This window comes from Conger conger, chromosome 11 (genome assembly GCF_963514075.1).
Source record: "Conger conger chromosome 11, fConCon1.1, whole genome shotgun sequence".
Lineage (NCBI taxonomy): Eukaryota > Metazoa > Chordata > Actinopteri > Anguilliformes > Congridae > Conger > Conger conger.
This window is the reverse complement of record NC_083770.1, coordinates 12,094,098-12,111,597: the sequence shown is the minus strand read 5'-3', so window position 1 is coordinate 12,111,597 and position 17,500 is coordinate 12,094,098. Positions and strand designations below refer to the sequence as shown.

General features: G+C 51.4%; 1 protein-coding gene across 1 annotated transcript in view; it reads right to left on the bottom strand.

The window, feature by feature from the left end:
- Nucleotides 1-17,500, bottom strand: part of efna5b (ephrin-A5b) — a 119,285-nt gene that overhangs the window by 30,933 nt on the left and 70,852 nt on the right. The gene's annotated exons all lie outside the window — the stretch shown is intronic.

Here is a 17,500-nt window from a genome sequence, read left to right as displayed (position 1 = left end):
CCTGCTGAGCCCACTGTGATGTCAGAGCCCACTGTGATGTCATAAGAAAATGTGTATGTTCAGAACCAGGCAGAACCTGGACCCATCTGCACAGGCCTGAACACAGATGGGCGCAAGTCATTTACAAGCTGACATGGTTTAATTTCAGACAGACCACTACCGCAACAACTTAGCATCCATCATTTACGGAGACCGTTAATAACCCCACCCCTCACCCCCTTCCCCGTACAAATCCCGAACAGGAGACCGGACACGGCAAAAACAACATTAAAATCAGCAAAAACAAAAACACACTCTACTGCCTGAAGGTGAAGGATTGTGGGTAATTGACTCCCCTGCCTGCCCGCCTGTGTGCGAGAAATGCCATTTCATCATCTTCTCCCTCTCCCGCACACCTGTTCTGAGGATCCAGCCCCCCGTTGCTACGGCGCAGATAATCAAACCCCTGACACACCTGCTCTCAGGGAGACGGTGGAGTGGGCGGGGCGGGGGGCGGGCTGGGGAGCGCTCCGTAACGACTCCGCCTTCGTTTCCAGGACCTTCTGACTCCCCCGACCCCCCTTCCCGGAGCAGGAACAGCTTGCAGCCGAGACCTGCGGGATCACCTCCCAACAATACGGCCGACAGATGGGGGGGGCGTTTAAACCCTCCTTTTCCCCTTCTCTTAAAACCCGCCGGAGGCAGCAGGACCGAAACGCTGGCGCAACGTTAGCACAACGTTGGCGCAACGCGGGAATGACGTTGCCGCAATGTCTCGGCACAGATGTTGCCCCCCGCTGCCTGCAGCCAGCCTAATTACCCCTAACCCCCCACACACAATCCCCCTACCCCCGTCTACTGCCCCCGGGCTCCTGTGTAGGGTCTGGGGGGGCTTCGACCAATCAGGAGCCAGATGTTACTTATGATGGCGTTCGGAAGCAGGGAAGGGGGGAGCTCGCCTAGAACACGCTAACGAACCCCGAGGGCGAGATCTGAACAGACGGGCCGGCCCGGGAACCGTCAGCGCTTTGGCACGGACAAGAACGAGGGATGAGAGAAGGTAAAGGGGAGAGAGGGAGGGAGGGAGAGAGAGCGAGAGAGAGAGAGAGAGAGAAGGTAAAGGGGAGAGAGAGAGAGAGAGAAGGTAAAGGAGAGAGAGAGAGGGAGAGAGGGAAAAACACTGTTATCTTCCGTTTCTCATTGTTAATAAAAAGTCACATCTTCACTGGGAATAAGACCCAGCACTGAAGTGGCATCAGAGATTATGTATTCACATAATTTACACACAGCTGAGGTGCACAACAAGGGCTGATCCGTTTCACAATTTTGTGCCAAGTTCTGGTCTTAATTATTTAATGGACTCGATCATATGTTATCTGACATGTGTATAAGTACCGGCTAAAGCTGCAGACTGCAAGCGTATCCTAATGATTTTACTCTGCTCAAGTACAGGCTTGAAGCAGGGTCATTTATAAAGCTGTCAGCAAATTAAAAACAAGACATTTGGTTGTTTTGGGTATTTTGTTGGGCTATACAGTGGTATTGTGTTGGGTTATACAGTGGTATTGCATTGGGTTTTACAGTGGTATTGCGTTGGTTTATACAGTGGTATTGCGTTGGGTTATAGAGTGGTATTGTGTTGGGTTATAGAGTGGTATTGTGTTGGGTTATACAGTGGTATTGCGTTGGGTTATACAGTGGTATTGCGTTGGGTTATACAGCGGTATTGTGTTGGGTTATAGAGTGGTATTGTGTTGAGTTATACAGTGGCACTGCGTTGGGTTATACAGTGGTATTGCGTTGGGTTATACAGCGGTATTGTGTTGGGTTATAGAGTGGTGTTGTGTTGGGTTATACAGTGGCACTGCGTTGGGTTATACAGTGGCACTGCGTTGGGTTATACAGTGATATTGTGTTGGGTTATACAGTGGTATTGCGTTGGGTTATACAGTGGTATTGCGTTGGGGTATTGCGTTGGGTTATACAGTGGTATTGCGTTGGGTTATACAGTGGTATTGTGTTGGGTTATAGAGTGGTACTGCGTTGGGTTACATAAGCCCTTCCTCTGTGCGCTGGTTTTTCCTTGTACAGGTACACTGAGAATAATGAAGCGTCGTGAACAGGGCTGTGGGCTGAAATGTGAGAGATTGGGTAACAGGGCTGAAGGAAACTCAAAGAGCTGCAGACGCCCACACCGGTCCTGCAGTCCGTCTCTGAGGGGGCGGAGAGCTGCCCTGTGCTCTCCTAATGAGCCGGGGGGGGCTCTGTGCATTCCCACTGATGACATCACCAGTCCAGCAGGGTGCTGAGGGAGGGGGTGGGGGGGGGGGTCACCCCAAACTATGTGCTCCTGAGCAAAGACCCCTGTGTGCGCCTGAAATACACTGATACCATATCTGAGAGAGAGAGGGAGAGGGAGAGAGGGAGAGGGAGAGGGAGAGGGAGAGAGAGAGAGAAGTAGGCAGAAGTATCTGAGGTGGAGGGGGTCCATTTTGGCTTGTTTACAGCTCCAATAATAATAATGAATTATTTCTCTCACACACCCACACACACACACACACACACACACACAGCCCCTGACGTTGCTGCGCGCCTTCAGGGCAGGGGTGCCGTTATAATGGCAGGGTCTCAGTAAGAGTGTCACACTCAGCCTGGCTGACCTGGGGGGGCACAGACGGCATTAACACGGGGAGCGACACGCAGCCATACTGATGCCATGAAGACCAGCCTTACAGACGCAAGCAGGAAAAACAGCCCTGAACCGCCCTGAACCGCCCTGAACCGCCCTGCTCCTGTGAGCGTTAGCCGTTAGCGGAGCGCTAGCAGTATCGCGGTATAACTCCTTGCCAAACACAGCCGAACCTCACACTGCGTCCAGCCCCGCCCACACCCCCCACAGGTTCAACCTAACCCCCCGCGTGTATAACAAGGGCCAATTCCAAGACTTCACGCCAACTTCTGCCCTTAATCACTTAATTAGCTCAATTGTATCTTAATCAGACATTCATGTCTGTGCCAGCTACAGCCATAGAATGCAAGTGCATCCTAAAGTACAGGTGTGAACCAGCGTTTTAGTCACCTAACTCTATCCCCCCTATCCCTTATAGAGCTATCAGAAAACTACAACTAAAGTAATTAGTTGGAAGAAAAACCAGTACGCAGACCGGCCCTCCAGGAGCGGAGTTGAGCACCCCTGACATAAACTATTGAACAGGTTACAACTGGACACGGTATGTCTCTGTGACAGTCACACGACATTGCTGACTGCGTTGCTTAGATAATCTTACTGCAACATTGAATGAGTGTAATGAGTGAAAAAAAACAAAAAACGGATAAATGTATCGGCCCGTTCTATGGCCTTTCAGAGATATCTCTCACACACACACACACTCACACACTCTCTCACACACACACACGTCATCGGGCGACATCACCACCCAGTCGTCTAAATGTGGCGTTTTCTGTGTGGCTATAACCTAACGCCACTATCGTGCCCATCGCTGGTGTGAGTTTCACCGCTGAGTCAGCAGAAATCCGCTCCCCCGTCTTCTCGGAGAGAGGCTGAACTGCACACGGCATCGCGCGGGCCTTTCGCCGGATCTCCACGGATCCCGGGAGGGAACGCCGCCGGAATTTGGGAATGCTGCTGTGAGCTTCGGGAGAAATCCGAAAAGACCTCATCCCTCCAGCTGGCTCCTTTAACTGTGGTGTGGTGTGAGTGTGTGTGTGGGAGGGAGTGTGTGTGTGTGTGTGTGTGAGGGAGGGAGTGTGTGTGTGTGTGTGTGTGTGTGTGTGTGAGGGAGTGTGCGTGTGTGTGTGAGTGTGTGTGAGGGAGGGAGTGTGTGTGTGTGTGTGTGTGTGTGTGTGTGTGTGAGGGAGGGAGTGTGTGTGTGTGTGAGGGAGGGAGTGTGTGTGTGTGAGGGAGGGAGGGAGGGAGAGTGTATGTGTGTGTGTGTGAGGGAAGGAGTGTGTGTGTGTGTGTGAGAGAGTGAGAATTCCCACATGTGGAGACACCAACTGTTTCCTCCTCTGGCAGGTAAAAACGGAAAAAATATCCCCAAAAGGAGTCATCATTTAACAGATCTGGAACAATTATGCAAGCGACCTCGAGATTTCAGCCTTCCTCCAGAACACTAAACACAATAAACAACCGCACAACATCGCTCTCTCCCGTGTTCGCCATCAGCCCAAAATGATACACGTGACCCGCAGGATGACTGCGGCTTCCTCATGAGTGCGATATTTAATACTGAATATTTAATATCAGCCGTGAGAAAGCTCTTCCTCCCGGCCTCTCCGTAGCGAATGTATTCTCCCGAGCCAGTCCACCAATCAGAACCGGTCTTTGCTGCAGGCTAGTAAACTGTAAACTATGTTATGTTTGGCAAACTGAGATTTAAAAGTTAACCCATTAAATGTCCATAGCGGAAGTTTTGAAATTGCTTTGGGATACTTCCAGCTTGTTGAGCCGATTCCAAATCTGTATAAATGTTTCATATTGGCCAAAGTATGTGGCTACAGCGTGGGTTTTTCTTAAGGTGCTACTTTCTATTCATTAGTCGTAAAGGGTTTCTTTCTACACCAAACAGAATAACCTCTGTGGTCATTTTCTGAATGTACTATTTTTAGTCTAGAAAAATATTTTAGCAAAAGCACAGATGTTTCAGTAAAAGGATACAGGAGCCAGCACAGGCATTTCGAAACATGTATTCCCACTGTAGCTAGCAGAGTTTTTTTCCGAATCAATAGTCCTCGCTAGATAATAAATATTTACCTTCCCCGGCATTTTTCTCCGCGACCACAGGATATCGTGTGGTAGTTGTGGCTGACAGTCTCCTCACCACTTCAGTCAGCTGCAGTTACTTCCTGCACTTGTTACCCCCACAAGCACAGCAGCTGCCTTCCCGCTATCTAGGCGACGAGACCAAAACGCAATAAAACGTGTTTCGTTTAGCGAATCGCACGGCGGCACACGAGGCATGAAATATAGCACTTTGCCAGGGCTCTGTGTCTTACATGAATTCACTTAAAACAAAAACAAGAACAGGTTTTAAATTTCACGGTGCCGGTAGCTCTCCTTCCCGGCTTGGTTAATGAGGCAATTTGTTTGTAACCGAAGCGATTTGTTTGTGGAGAAGATGACCCCGGACGTGTCGTCCGTGGAGGTGCTGTGATTTCTCTCTTAGTTATCGCACGGATTTGTGTTCATTATGCCTCCTCCAGCCCGGAGGTAACTTGCAAATTGGCTGTCTGGAGGCTGCCGGGAGACACGGGGATCTTTCATTACGCCGCGCTCTCCCGACGTCTGCCGACGGAGGTGTGGCGGGGCCCGAATACCTCACACCCCCCCTCCCAAAAACCTGCCAGCCTCCTCTATCATCACCTAACGCTGTCCCCCTCCCCTACCATCACCTAACCCTGCCCCCCTACCATCACCTAACCCTGCCCCCCTCCCCTACCATCACCTAACCCTGCCCCCCTCCCCTACCATCACCTAACCCTGCCCCCCCACCATCACCTAACCCTGCCCCCCTCCCCTACCATCACCTAACCCTGCCCCCCTCCCCTCCCATCACCTAACCCTGCCCCCCTCCCATCACCTAACCCTGCCCCCCTCCCATCACCTAACCCTGCCCCCCTCCCCTACCATCACCTAACCCTGCCCCCCTCCCCTCCCATCACCTAACCCTGCCCCCCTCCCATCACCTAACCCTGCCCCCCTCCCCTACCATCACCTAACCCTGCCCCCCTCCCCTCCCATCACCTAACCCTGCCCCCCTCCCCTACCATCACCTAACCCTGCCCCCCTCCCCTACCATTAGCCATCACTATCCCCCGTCTTAAGAAGCGTTTTAGTCTGATGGTAAGACTAAAGATCTTTTTTTTTTTTTTTATCAAGTAGGAAATATTAGCTTGTTTTAAATTACCGTTTGCTTGACAAGGGATCTTTTCTTATTCCAATGGCAAATCTTGAAGTGACTCAAACTGCCTCATTGGCAATATTTTTGTCTTATTTAGTAAATTTAGAAAATTATTGAGCAATTAACCCACCATTGCTCCAGGGGGGATTGTCCCACTCCTGCTTAGTGTAATGAACTGAAAGACGCTTTGGATAAAAGCATCAGCTAAAGTGTCAATAAAGACTAAAATACTTTATTTTTGCAATGCGGCTCAGCCCCACCCCCACCCGCTCAAAGCCAATGATTCACAGAGACGGCTTCAGAGACAATGTCAGGCTTGTAAAAAAAGTTTCCTGAATAAAGAAATATCGTAAAAAAAGGGATTAACCTACACCACCGCGATTACACCTCGGGCGAGTACGAGAACTGGGGCGGACGGGGGACAGAAGGACAAACGGACACAAAATCCCCCCCCCCCTACCCCTCCACCCACACCACCACCACCACCATGTCACGAAGCTCATTCTCCACCTGAGGCGTCCCTCAGTCTCCCGATACAGAGTTAATTCTTCATCTGCAGCTCAAGGGCTGCTTGAATAAAAGCCTCCATTTAAAAAACGGAAACGCGCGTTTCAGAGGGGTGACGGCGCGACCTTGCAGTGCTCACGAGTCAGAGGCGGTCTGGGGTGAGGGGGGCGGTCTGGGGTGAGGGGGGCGGTCTGGGGTGAGGGGGGCTGAGGGGGGCGGTCTGGGCTGAGGGGGGCGGTCTGGGGTGAGGGAGGCGGTCTGGGGTGAGGGAGGCGGTCTGGGGTGAGGGAGGCGGTCTGGGGTGAGGGGGGCGGTCTGGGGTGAGGGAGGCGGTCTGGGGTGAGGGGGGCGGTCTGGGCTGAGGGAGGCGGTCTGGGGTGAGGGGGGCGGTCTGGGGTGAGGGGGGCGGTCTGGGGTGAGGGGGGCGGTCTGGGGTGAGGGGGGCGGGATAGGGAGGGGGGGGGGGGGAGAGGGACACGTTAAAACGATGAATCACTCGGCCCTTCGTTAAAAACCGCCGTCGGCCGGAAAGCGCGAAAGCAAAGGCGGCCAACGTCAGGGCCAGGCCCGGCGGGCCATGTGGCCCGGACCCCGATCCCGGTTTTCCAGGTTTCCGAAAAACACCGGAGCGCCGCTCCAGCACGGGAAACCGGCGTGGCGTAACTTCGGCCCGAGAGACAGAGAAAGAACATCGCCCTGCTCCGCAGAACACTGAATTAATTAAACGGGCTGGGCGCTTCAGAGAGGGAAACAACCCACGGGTCACGAGATCTCCTGCACCCACACACACACCCACACACCCACACACACACACACACACCCACACACACACACACACACACACACACACACACACACACACACACACCCTCTCTCCAGCCTAATCCCTCTGAAATAAACACAGGCCCGTTCCTGGTGCGGGAAGCGAACCGCCCGTTCTGCTTTCTCTCTTCCTTCCCCCCCCTTTCTCTTGACTTTTTTAATGGAAGCAAATATCTCCCATCTGAAATATTTCCCTTCGTATGTGGGAGGCCGGGAGTTTGCAAATCACCCCGTCGCTTTAATCTGGGGACAGACACCGCAAATGATCTCCACGGTAACCCAAACAACGCTCCTCCAGACACACACACACACACACACACACACACACGCACACACACGCACACACACGCACATGGAGGAAAGACATCAGGGTCATGCATTCCCACTTGAAAAATTCAAAAGATAGCCATTAACACTGTGTGTTCGTGTGTGTGTGTGTGTGTGTGTGTATGGGTGCTGTGCTGTAGTGTGTGTGTGTGTGTGTGTGTGTATGGGTGCTGTACTGTAGTGTGTGTGTGTGTGTGTGTGTGTGTGTATGGGTGCTGTGCTGTAGTGTGTGTGTGTGTGTGTGTGTGTATGGGTGCTGTGCTGTAGTGTGTGTGTGTGTGTGTATGGGTGCTGTGCTGTAGTGTGTGTGTGTGTGTGTGTGTGTGTATGGGTGCTGTGCTGTAGTGTGTGTGTGTGTGTGTGTGTGTATGGGTGCTGTGCTGTAGTGTGTGTGTGTGTGTATGGGTGCTGTGCTGTAGTGTGTGTGTGTGTGTGTGTGTGTGTGTGTGTGTGTATGGGTGCTGTGCTGTAGTGTGTGTGTGTGTGTGTGTGTGTGTGTGTGTGTGTGTGTGTGTGTGTATGGGTGCTGTGCTGTAGTGTGTGTGTGTGTGTGTGTGTGTGTGTGTGTATGGGTGCTGTGCTGTAGTGTGTGTGTGTGTGTGTGTGTGTGTGTGTGTGTGTGTGTGTGGGTGCTGTGCTGTAGTGTGTGTGTGTGTGTGTGTGTGTGTGTGTGTGTGTGTGTGTGTGTGTATGGGTGCTGTGCTGGAGGGGGATGAAGGTGAGTTCATGTTCCTCACAATGACAGCGCAGCTGTAACCGGCGGCGATAACGTCGGCTAAACATAGAGCGCGCTCAGAATGATGAGCCTCTGCCAGCGCGCACACACACACACACACACACACACACACACACACACACACTGTCTCCACCACCCCCCACCCCCCTCCCGGTCCCCCCGTGGCCCTCCCGGGGCACCGCCGTGGGCCAGAGAGCCGGGCGGGTGACCCTCCGGCTCCACACCGGTCGCCCGTGCCCTTGGAGAGCCGCAGGGCCCGCCGGTGTCTCCTTGTTGCTCGGCGCTTAATAGATTGATTAAAGCGGTCGATTACACAGTTAACTGGCCTCACCTGGATTCCTGGGCCTGAGTCGCCGGCTAATTTTAAGTAGGACCCCGCGGTCGCTTCTCCAAGGGCGAGAGTAAACCGCGGGCTCGGCAGCCGCTGACAGGCGCGTTTAGGAGACCCGGAGGGCGCGGTGCCAGGGAGGAGCGGCGGACTTGGTGGCTGGAGTTGGTGACAGGAGTATTTAAGGGGCAACGAGGGGTACAGGGACACGTGGGAGACCCTCTTTGGGGTGACGGGAGATTTTCAGAAACAGCTTGCGCCGGACGTTTATGTGCATCGCTGGTTAGCCTCGCATCAAAGCAGCCCACGGATAACTGCCTGGGCTCGAGGGACCTCCCCCCAGACCACGCAGGTGGTACAGCCCAGGTAATAAGGGCTTGCTCTGTTTGGTATTCCACCTGAGCCTGTTTATTTTATTGCCTGTTCTAGGGGAGGGGGCAGATGAATGGTCGCACTGCAGGTTTGGCAGTTATGACAATCTATTACGTGACCGTTTTACTTCCACTTTTAACTCCACGCCAGCACTTACAAACCTGTGAGAGAGAGAGAGAGAGAGAGAGAGAGAGGGAGAGGGAGAGAGGGAGAGAGAGAGGGAGAGAGAGAGAGAGAGAGGGGGAGAGAGAGAGAGGGGAAAAAGCACCTGCCCCTCTGAAGTGACTTTCTGCCTCCAGCTCCCAGACTGCCCTGCTCCCTCAAGCAAGCGAGAGAGCGAGAGAGCGAGAGATAGATAGAGAGAGAGAGAGAGAGGGAGAGAGAGAGCGATAGAGAGAGAGAGAGCAGCATTAATCACCACACAACCTTTACAGTGGCGAGCCCTGAACTTTAGCACTTCCTGTAGATTTTTTTTAGTTCTTTTTTTTTTTTTTTTCAAAAGAAAACCTGCTTCTCCGATACGTTCGGCCCATTCCAAAGGCCTCTCGGGGCGACGAGGAGAATAATTCAATTTATAATTACCGCGCGCATGATCGATGAGCTGGGGGAGGGGGGGGGGGGGGGAGATTAATAGAAACGAGCCGGCCGAATCGCGGCGAAACTAAGGAACTCTAAACGTCTAAATAAAAACAACCCCGTCCGCCGGACACCGGCACCGCGCCTTCACCACCGCGCCTTCACAGCCCATTTCCCTCAAAACAGAGGAATTACCGCACAGATAAACAGATAAATACAGAAATAAACGGACGGGCCGACGCTATAAATAAATAAAGAAATAAATATCCTCGTTTGGAGAACACTTCTTATCGGGAGAGGGCTTTTTTTTGATTTAGTGCGCCGTCTCGAGATTGTGTGCAATATCCCCCCGTATTCTTTTTGAGTCACGGATGATCGAGCATAAATTGGAACCCTAACCCCCCCCCCCGCCTCCCCCTCCCCCCCCCCCCCCACTCCTGGTCTCTGCATTCCAACTAGCACCCCTCCTCCCAGCCACCGTGAGGAAAATAAATTCCAGCATCAGAGTCCCTCTCCATCAGGGACTACATGAGCATAAATCTGTAGGGTGGCACAAGGTTCAGGGTCTGAATTGCAGAGAACCCCCCCCAAACCCACCCCCTTCCCCATTGGCCCGGTTCTCCCTTTTGTTCTGTGGTGTTCACCCCCCACGGCGGGGCATCTGGGCCCAAATGAAACCCCTCTGGACCTGGGATTCACACGGCTTCCCCGCCACACAAAATGGAGGTCGTCCCGCTGCGGAGGAACTCAACAGCCATACCGCTCCGCTCCAGACCTGCCGCCCCCTCCCCAACACACAGCCACAGTGATGACTTCTAGACCCAAACTGAGCCCCCCCCACCACCTCCTTTCTGCCCCGTCCCCCTTTCCCCTCTGCGTTCCTCCCCGAGTTCAGGGACAGACCGTCTTAGAGTGCGGTGAGGCCCAAAAACCAGCCTTCCACAAGGTAACGGCACCTTTGCATACAGGTACGTACACTCCCTAAACTGCTGGCACCACAGTCAAACCACAGTCAAACTCGCTGAGGTCACACGTCTTGCCCATTCCGTTTGATCGAACAACAGCCGAACCTCTTCACCAAGTCCGCAGGCGTCATACACTGAGTTGCGGCTATATTAATCGCTGTTCGGAGCAGTAGGCTATTCGCGTTAATGATCTCGCATTCTAATAAAGTGGCCACTGAGTGTGTTTACGCATATTTCCGTTTTAAACAGAGCACAGGACGGTGCAAGGCAGCGGGTTAACCTCCGACAGGACTACATCAACCTGATAAATGCTCGGGTTCGTTAAGTTAATTAGCCACGCATCGGAGGGCCCCGCAAAGGCCTGACACAACAGTAAAACACTCAGGGTCCTTTTTCTTCTTCCTCCTTTTTCAAACTGACCCTGCTGGCGGTTGAAGGACAAAGCTCCCCGTCTGTGCGGCCTCCTAACAGGGTCACTGAAAGCTCTCTGGAATCACCTCGGGGAAGAATTCCTGGTGACTTATCTCTGGAGGAGGTTCTCAGAGGTCTTAATGAACTGAGTAATATTTTAGAGGTTGGGGTGGGGGTCGAGGGTGGGAGGCCCAATTGGGGGGGGGGGGGGGGGGGTAGGTGCACAGTAGCGACAGTGTTCCACAGCACCAAGGGCAATTAAATGACACTGCTGTTACCGGGGGGGGAAAGCTAGGCTTTCTGGCCTACTGCTCTATGTGACTGACTGCCACTGCTAATGCTGCTACTGCTAATGCTAATGTGAGAGAAAAAAAACAGCTCAAGCTAGGTTTTGAAGCAAAAAAAAAAAACAGCTGGTCGCTGGTTGCCCAGTTCAGACCAGCTCCATACTCAAGATGGTTTGACTAGCTCAAGTGACCTTTTGAATTTCAAGCTGGTCATAGCTGGATTTCACAGCAGGGATGTGTGTGCACATGAGTGTGAGAGGGTGGATTGTGTGTGTGTGTGTGTGTGTGTGTGTGTGTGTGTGTGCGTGTGAGAGCTATGGAAGGATAAGAAAGTTAGTGTGTGCGTGTTGCAAACTTGTTGCTCATGTCCAATGTTTTCAAATGAAATAAATCAGTGACATTCTGTGAATGATGAGCTTTTCTCTTTTTCTTGAAAGCCAAACTTTTTCTATTTTTAGTCCCAAGTCCCAAAAGCTTTGTACAATCTTGGCAGCAAGCATCTGATAGCAGAATTAGTCTGGTTCTAATCATCAGCACATAATCATGCCTTCCAAGGCAGCCATTTTCTTTTCTTTTCTTTTCTTTTCCAGAAGTAGCATTGTGACTACAGACTGTACGCTTGCTTGCGTCTGTCCATCTACAGACCAAACCCCACCCATCCACAGACCCAAACACCCATTCCACAGACCCAAAACCTACCTATAACACAAACCAAAACCCTGCCCATGACACAGATCCAAATTCCACCCATTATATAGACCTAAAACCCACATATTCCATAAACCCTGTCCATTCTACAGACTCAAACCCCAACCATCCACAGACCTAAACCTGACCATCCACAGGCCCAAACCCCGCCCATTCTATAGACCCAATCCCTGCCCATTACACAGAGCCAAATTCCACCCATTGGACAGGTGCAAATTCCACCCACTCCTCAAACCCCACCTTCTCTACAGACTCATAACCACTGAGTGATGCAGACAGCAACACAGACAGAGAACAAATAACAACAGTATTGTCCTGTAGGCCCAGTTAATCTCATTTCCATTGCTATTTTAATATAAATGCCCTTATTAATTTGTACTTTATTAGTTTTTTAATTTAGTCGGAGCCCCACACAGCCCTGTCGCCGGCTCACGGGTAACCCAGATCAATCACGCTACCTGCTCAGCCGCACGGCCCCATGGGAATCCAGGTGCCCCGTGAGTGAAGGGGTCATGTGACCTGGGGCAGGTGGGAGGAGCCTCCCGCAGCACTCGAGAACATTCACACACGATTGGTCAAAGCCCTTCAGATAAGAGTGAGCAGTATGAGATCTGCACTCTGGAAAATGATTCATAGCGGTGGGGAGGTTTGAGGGGGGTGGGGGGGGGCGTGTCCCTCCCCATCTGGACCCGGGCGAACAGGAACAGACAGGATACGGGCAGAGGGAAGCACTACTGAAACACGAGGGAAATCATTCTCCTCTGAATAAAGTGGGCCCCTTCTGTACATAAATAATGTACATTATAGTTAATAATCCCTGCTAGTGCCGCTGTTAACATTTGCTATTTTAAGTTTGTGAAATTAAATACCAAAAAAAAGGACGAAAAAATATATATTTTACTGTTCGTTGCCCTGGTGACCGAGTCATGAAATTGAAATTGAACAACTGAAACTGTGGAGTGAGTTGAGAGAGACAGGGGAGGGGGGTGGTGGTGTGAGAATGAGAGAGAGAGAGAGAGAGAGAGAGAGAGAGGGAGATGAGAAAGACTGACAGGGGGGAGGCGTTGGGACAGGGCGGAGAGAGGGAGAGAGTGAGTGATGGATGGATGGAGGGGAGAGGACAGAGGAGAGGGGGAGGGAGCCCCGTAGAGAGAAAGGGAGTGAGTGATAGAGGAAGCTGAGAGGGGGGGAGAGATAAAGAGGTGGAGCAGTGGAGGGAGCGTGAGAGAGAAGGATGGAAGGAGGGCGGGAGTGGGAAAGAGGGGAAAAAAAGGAGGAGGGGAGAGATTGAAAGCAGATGAATGAGCAGCTCCCACGGTGGAGGGAGAGAGATGGGGGGAGGAGGCGGGTGGTGGGGAATGGAAGAGTGGAATCGCCTCTCCTCCATCTGGGAGAGGGAACATCTCCCCCCTTCCCTCATATTCCCCAGCACAGACATCAGCGCTGTTCATCCTCCTATCTCTCCCTCCATCAGACTGCACACCTTTTCGGTTCGGGAGAGACTTGTACTTCCTCTGTTGGTGTGGCGTTGGTTATTTATTTATTCATTTCTTATTATTTGTATTTATATATTCCAATGTATTAATCATATGCTTTATGTGTCACTGTTAATTTTTTCATTGTGAATTGCCTTCACAATATTGTTTATATACAGTCATGCTAATAAAGCATTATTGAATAGAAATAAGAGAGAGAGAGAGAGGGGGGGGGGAGGGAGAGAGACCCAGGAAGCAGAGATAAAGAGAAAGAGAGCAAAGGAAGAGAAAGTGAGGGATGACACAGCAGATTTGGCGCATCTTAAATGGACGCAGGTGTAAAGACGAGGGTCTGGTCTCCATCTTGGCTCAAACGACCTGGGCTCCGACACCATCTGAGAAACAGACCGCTCGTCTCCTCACGTACTCCCTGCCTCGTCCGGCCAAGGCGCCTCGGCTCAGAACGGGGTTCCGCTTAAGCGCTAACGGACGGCGGACGGCGGAGGCACCCGCGCGCGCGTGCTCCAGCCGGCGGGACGCCCACGCGGAGCGGGACCTCCGCGGTGATTAACCCCGCTCCTCACCTCCCCGGCGCGCGTGCTCCGGGGCGGACACGGCCGGTGAGCGCGTGAAAAGGCGGAAAAAACGCTGAGTCTGCAGGATTCCGCCGCGACCCGCGCCCCTCCCCGGGGTGAACGCTCAGTGAAATTAGATTACGGGCCCTCGACACGGTAATGGATCGAACACACACACGCGCCCACACACACACACACACGTGCACACACAGGCATGTACTGTTGCCTCTCGCTGTGTGGGAGGTCAGCAATGGTAATTGTGTAAACCGCAGCTTGGCGAACCACACCTGAATGTAGAGTGTTTTGTAGAGTGTAGCTCTACAATATTATGGGCCTGGCTAAGCTGCTCATAACCATACAGCACTATGAGCCTGACAAGGCTGTTTATAACCTTACAGTACTATGAGCCTAACCAGACTGCTCAAAACCTTACAGCACTATGAGCCTAACCAGACTGCTCAAAACCTTACAGCACTATGAGCCTGACCAGGCTACTCATAACCTTACAGTACTATGAGCCTGACAAGGCTGTTCATAACCTTACAGCACTATAAGCCTGACCAGGGAGTTCATAACCTTAGAGTGTGATGAGCTTGACCAGGTTCATGTGAGTTACATGAGATGTGCTTTGCTGAAAAACCAACGGTCAGTTACTTCTTCTGACCAACTGTTATTGAACTGGAGGCATTGTCACGACACCACCACCACCCACCCACCCAACTCAATGTTGACTCAACGCAAACCCAACCGGTCACTAATCCGTGCCACATTTGACCACAGAACAAAAGAGTTTTCAATTAACAAAAAATACCTGAAGTTTTGTGTCTGAATTACAAACTTCCGGGTGGTGTGAACTTGACCCTCCTTTCAGGGAAAGGGGATTTAGAAGTCCCTGGTTTCATTAAAATTCCACGGTCAAACATGCAAGTCAAACACCTCCACTCCTTCTGGCTTTAGTACCAAAGCCTCAGCAGATTACGGCCTCCGGAGAGCGGCAGCTGTAGTTTAGAGGGGCTTTGTATCTCTTTCCGCCGATCCATCGCACGTCTCTTGAGCCAAAACCAACGACAAATACCGGCGTTTGAAGGAGAACAGCTGAACAATCTCTCCCACGCTGGCAGGAGGGCCGGTGTTTGCTCTGCTTAGCGAACGTGGCGGTTTGCATTTCTGCTTCCGCGGTTCCTCTCTTCTTTTGCTGCTTCTCATTTGGGGGCTGAGTTCATTCTGCTGTTCATTCGGAGATCGTTCTTCCAGTCATCTCACGTGCAGTGCTCGTTCGCCCGTTCCACCGGTCCTCTGCGCATGAACTGATCGGTCACACAGGAGATGGGTGCGGCAGTATTAGACCACCACCTGATTTCACACCGACAGTCTGCACCCAAATGGGGCCACGTTCACAAGGGAATGCAAAGAAAATATACACTCACTGAACACTTTATTAGGAACTCTATAGTAATACTGGGTAGGGCCTCCTTTTGTTCTCAAAACAGCCTCAATTCTTCGTGGCATGGATTCCACAAGATGTTGAAAACATTCCTTTGAGACTCTGTTCCATGTTGACATGATTACATTATGCAATTTCTGCAGATTTACCAGATGCACTTTCATGCTGGGAATCTCCCGTTCTACCACATCCCAAAGGTGTGCTACTGGATTCAGATCCGGTGACCGGGAAGGCCACTGAAGAACATTGAACTCATTGTCAAGTTTGAGATGACTTTTGCTTTGCTGAAGTAGCCATTAGAAGATGGGTACTTTGTGGCCATGGTCAGAAACGATACTCAAAATTAGGATGCGGCATTGAAATGATGATTGATTGGCATAACGTGCCCAAAGTGTGTCATGAAAACATGCCCCACACCATTACACCACCGCCCCCAGCCTGGACTGTTGACACAAGGCAGGTTGGGTCCATGGATTGATGCTGTTGGCGCCAAAGTCAGACTCTACCATCTGTATGCCTCAGCAGAAATCGAGATTCATCAGGCCAGGCTACGTTTTATAAGTCTTCAACAGTCCAGTTTTGGTGAGCCTGTGCCCACTGCAGCCTCAGCTTTCTGAAAACAAGGCATAATTTGTTTTCTGATGGAACAGAACATTTTCTTCGAAGCACTCTTGTGTCCGTTCCAAAAATATCCATTACGGGCATAAGTGTGTGTGCGTGTGTGTGTGCGCATGTGTATGTTTGTGCTCAGTGTGTTTGTTATCTGTGTGTGTTCGCGCTCTGTTGGTGCGTATGTGTAAGCGGTAAACACACACTGTGCTCCAGGCCGCAGTGAATCACCAGCTCCTTGATTCACACAAACAGAGACAGTGAGCAAGTGAACGAACAGGCAGCTTGAAATGTTGTCCTGAAAAATCTGTAGTTTTCCTTCCAGCCAAAAAACCTCTGCAGTGGACAAATGAGAGACTGTGAGAGAGATACGGAGGGAGAGACGGAGCGAGGGATGGAGGTGGAGAGGTAGAGAAAGCAGTTGATTGGGATCGAGGCAGTGCATCATGGTGTCAGTATTGTGCAGGTAATTAAGGGCCTGAATTAACACACACTGATCATGGTGGAGAGGTCGGACCCAAGGGCAAGACTATGAACCCCCAAATCCCCAACCCCCCCTCAGCACCCCTTCTCAAAACCCATCCCACATGCCAGCCTCACCCCCCCGTCACATGTCAGAAAGAGCCCCCCTCGTTTGGGGTAGACACATGCAAGATTTAGCCCATGAAACAGCAGCAGTTACATACTTTAAAAGTACTTGCTATTTGGGGGTGCAGGCCTAGTGTTTGTTCCTCTAGCTGTTACTCTTCTAAAAGTTAAAATGTTAAATTAAATGATTAAATAAGGAGAAACACACATTAAGCTGCATATATGAACACACACACACACACGTACACACGTACACACGCGAAAACAAGCACACACACTCACACTCACACATGCAGATTCAGAAGCGCACACAAGCGCGGTTAGTGGGTGATTTCTTTTTCCCTCCCCCTACGTCTCACAATCAAATTACCGTGCGTCGACCTGCACACATAACATGATTGAACCGAGCAGGAGAGGTTAAACGTTGACGCTAACAAGAGAAACGCTGACACTAATGACAAAATAAATCACCGCGCTTATTCAATAGAGAACTGGTGGGGTCCGGGTCAGCATATGGGACGCAGCGCTAATGCGCGCGCTAGCACTCCCCTCGGGGAACACAGCATATGCCACCAACCAGCAGCTAGCGTGGAAGTGATGTCACCAGAGAGGAATGATCCCCCTTACCCATCAGCCCCGCCCCCCTACCCACATCACAAACGCTGTCCAAACTTGTTCAATTGTCTGTCGGAAACCGCACATCATTAAACCAATACAAGGCGGGCCGGCAGTTAGTGTGGTCCTCGACTCCAAACCGATAAAACCATCGGTTTTGTTCAGTTTCCTTCTTAAGTGCAAGACAGTCCGTTCTCATAACAATCAACTTAAGCTTAATCAACACCAACTTAAAAGCAGAGGACAAATGAATAA